Source organism: Lagopus leucura, unplaced genomic scaffold, assembly GCF_019238085.1.
Source record: "Lagopus leucura isolate 7727_CA_CO unplaced genomic scaffold, USGS_WTPT01 38573-0_obj-0_obj, whole genome shotgun sequence".
Lineage (NCBI taxonomy): Eukaryota > Metazoa > Chordata > Aves > Galliformes > Phasianidae > Lagopus > Lagopus leucura.
The window spans coordinates 1-4,081 of record NW_024969540.1 but is presented as its reverse complement, the minus strand read 5'-3'; the positions used below and the strand labels follow the sequence as shown (position 1 = coordinate 4,081).

General features: G+C 44.8%; 1 long non-coding RNA gene across 1 annotated transcript; it reads right to left on the bottom strand.

Moving 5' to 3' along the window:
- Window positions 1-402: 402 nt before the first annotated feature.
- On the bottom strand, window positions 403-4,066 carry LOC122194190. The gene is made up of 2 exons (XR_006183064.1): window positions 3,027-4,066; window positions 403-2,765 (listed from the first exon to the last, which is right to left on the bottom strand). It is a non-coding gene; the product is annotated as an uncharacterized LOC122194190 (long non-coding RNA).
- Between the last annotated feature and the right edge of the window lie 15 nt (window positions 4,067-4,081).

Here is a 4,081-nt window from a genome sequence, read left to right as displayed (position 1 = left end):
ACCACCATAAAGCCAGCCAGTAAAAACCTGAACACGTTCAACGCACTTAACTTGTGGGATGAGGGCTGTCCAGCACTGCCCACGTGGCTGCAGAGCTGGAGCCCAAGAGCCAGGAGCCCACAGCATTTAAGTGCTCAGCTGGGCAGGGGCACCGGGCACTGCAGGACCGCCCCTGCCCGGCATTTCTTTGCTTACTTCAGCAGGAGCATTTCTCAGTCTCCTCCCAGAAACCACATCTGACTGAAGCACAAGCACCAGAGAAATCTCAGGAGGAAACTTCAGATAGATAAAAGATAAATTCAAACTGAAAAAGATAGAGAGGAAATGTGAGGAGGTACAAAAATGAAGGTCTTTGATATTACAGGAGATGCAGGCAGATTTAATGAATGACCACACAAAACAGAGGTTAAAATACTTTTATTATAAAATACATATTTACATGTGAAGGCACTTTAAACCATTAGAAAAGTTTCACATACATTGCTTCAGCTGTTCCACAAGTCCAAAAACGTTTTTCATGTTGTCACCTACACAGGTGAAAAATCTGAACTGCATCCAGTTGTAGTACATCCATTTTTCTAATGAAAAAACACTGTGTTTAATGACACCAGTGAGGATCTTAGCACCATCAGCTCTCTGCCGTTCCAGAGAAGGCTGCAGGAGTGCAGGAGGTGTACATGTGGTAGGAAGAGATGGTGGGGGGATGGAGCTTGAGGATCCCTGAGGCCCCTTCCAACCCAAGGGCTCATCAACGATCTTCCAGGGATGCTACATCCCGACTGAATCAGCTTCGTCCTTACCATGCCATACTGCTGAAGAACGTAACCCTGGTAAGCCTGAGGTTATATTCATCACCCATAAGGGCTGCAGTGATCCTGCAGGTAAGGCTCAGTCAGGATTCCTAATTTCCCCTACAATGCAGGAGGCTTCTAGGGCCTGGGTTATGCATTGAAGGGAATGTGGTTGTAACTGCAGAGATGAGTGGATCAAGACAAAGTTTGTTTCTATTGTACATTTTGTCTCACCATCTGAAGACAAATATTCAAATTGGATAAAATTAAAGGAACTGAAGAATCTGCATTCTGTGCATCTGTGTCCATTACCCCACAGTCACACCTTTCAGAAACAAGCACCTTTTTTTTGGAAGTCAAAAATCAAAGTAGTTAAAGACCCAAATGAACTGGTTTGTAAACATCCTATCCTTGCTGAGTAGGGTCCCTGCACACACCCATGTACATACTCTCTCCTTCCATGGCTGCTGGCCAGATGCGTGAGATCACACAAGCTTTCTTCCTGTAAGCACAGCACAGCAGACCTGGCAGCATGTACTAAACAAAGCAAAGTGAACAGAGCCCTTAGCACAAATGCTATGGAACTGTTATTTTTTCCAGCGTCACACACACACACACACACACACACAGAGTACAGTGCTGAGAAGTTTCTGTACGGCTCTAACTTCAAATGCAATTAAGAAATAAGATCAAAATACTGACTTACAGTAAACTTGACTTTTTCAGTTTTGGTAAAATAAATCCTATAAAATCCCTCAGTGTTAACAACAATTTTCGTTATAAGAAATAAGAACGTACACATTTCCAATGAAAGCAATCCTTTAGAAGCTACAAAAGTCATGTATACAAACATACCTTATCCGATGGGTTTACTTTCAGTGTAGATACTACACAACAAGAGAGTAAGATCTTAAAATGTAGAGTTACATAATGTGTTAAATGAATTTCCACATATCAACCGCTGTAAGGCAGTTGAAGCCCAAGCTCTCTTTCCAACCATAACCAACTTGTAGGTCTTTGCAGTTAAGCTGCGATTCCTATCCACAGCTTCTACAGCCAGGCAGCAACCAAGCTTCCCATTGGAAAGGAGCATCTCCCACGGCAGTGCTCACTGGCTCAGGAGAAGGGTAATTCAGACTTATTCAGAAAGGTATCTCTGTGCTTTTCCAGTTGCCGGTGTCCAATTTAAACTGCTGCATCTGCTTCCTGATTCATGTTCTACGCTCTGATCCATGTTGCAACATACGCTTTTGCTGAAGCTCTGACAGGAGATAATGGCACAGGATGTCAAGTCACATGCTTCAGAACTGTTCCACTCTTTCTGAGACTGAATCAGTCTGTTCTCCTCTTCAGTTACTCCACATTATTTTAGAAATAAGGCACTTTCAAAGTTTCTATCTCAAGTATGGAAGCTTGAGAAATGTAACCGACTTCACTCATTTCCTTACCGTTTTAATTCCAAAAATAAAATGGTTACCAGAAGCTGAGTTACACTCAGAACTGAAATGCTCTAGATTAGGCTCAAGAACATCCACCACAGCTTTCTGCAGATCACTCTTTTCCTGAAATGGCTCAAAGAGAGTAACTTACAGTACAGTATGTTCTCTGGGAATAAAACCACCTTCCATGCTCCATTTCTTACTACCTAACTCTTGCTTCCTGCATCCTGTGGAAGTCAGAGGTTCAACGTTAACCAAACTAGGCAGCTGTCTGCATATACCACATCTTGTAAGGAAGTAGTAGCACTATTGCTGTATCGACCTGCTCAAGATAGCTCTGAGATCCCACAGAAAACGGGCAGCTTTAGTGATTTGCTCTTTCACTGACAACATCCTGAAGGCGCTTCAGTAGAACATCATCATTTTCCTGGCAGAGTCGCTTCATAGGGGGCTCAGTGTCGCCATCAATCGTTATGGCTCGTTTCTTACTCCTGTGTTCACCCTGTTTTATCATATTGTTGATATCCTTCAAACTCTGTGAACGACAATTTAAGAACAAAGTAACACGAGTAGCTATGACTTCATTTCAAATCCGATTTGGTTCTCAATTAGCTGAGAACTAGAGAAGTTATTATTTTGAACCTCTCTGCTGAGCAAGTGAAGAACTCTCCAAAAGAACTCTACCCCTCCCCGCAAAGTGAGGCTCAGTGGATTCCCACCGACACAGAGCACGTTCCAGCGGTGAGATGAATTCACCCTCTCCCAGATCAACCTCTTCCAACCCTTTCATTTTTACCTTGGAAGGGCTCCCATTGAATTTGTACAGGAGCGCAGTTCGAGGCGTCAGGCAGGCACTGTTCTTGTGAGGCGAGACATAAACAGAGTGCTGCTGAGAGATCCGCCGAGGAGACACCGGCTGCTGCTTAATGCTGGGGAATGGAGACAAGGGGGGGGCTTCCATCTGAAAGAGGACCAATCCCCAGGAGATGAATCAGGAGCTACCAGACAGCAATAACTTCACAAAAAGGCAATGCAGCCACACTTCTGGGTTTTCTGTAGAACATTTTATCCTGTAGCAGTGTGACAACCAAGCAAGAATCCACAGAACAAATGTACGAAGGCAGCTCCAAAAGTAATGCCTCCTGTTTTATGATGTTGGCCCATGATGTCAGAGACAGATGGGTGGAACCTTCCCACTGATCTCCCATTCCATTTTGCTGCCGTATGGAACTGTCTGACATAACAGCGTGTGACATGGGAGCGCACATGGAGCCAACAGGGGGGGACTGAATTCCTCCGTGTGGAAAAAAATGGCCTCCAGTGACGTTCATCATGAACATGTGAACATCTATGGAGACCAGCAGTGGATGTGAGCGCAGCGAGAGGTGGGTGGTGTGTTCCAGCAGTGCTGACAGCGGGCCACCTCTGCCCCTGCAAGTATTCCCCCCACAAGTGCAGCATGCAGGCTCTGGTTCATCACTTGTGAATGTGCACAGCCAACAGTGGTGAATATTTTGAAAAACGGTGTGTTGTAGGATCTGCTCTGTCCAACAGTGTTCTTGTGCTCTTTGTACCTGCTGCAGTGTCCACAGTAATAACAGGAGGCACTGCTTTTGGAGCAACCTATGTATTTTTCAGATGTGTCAACACAGCCACATGAGCAAATGAGCACTGCTCTCTAAAGAAACTGAAAATGGGGTTGTAAACTGGGTTGGTTTGCTTTATGCTTTTACTTTATAGACATCTCTACCAGCACTTCCCTGTGCCACTGGGCTCCCTGGAGCAGCTGTAGCTGAACAGTCTGTCAGAGCAGCATTCTCCCCTTCAGCTCATACCTGCTTTTCAGCAACT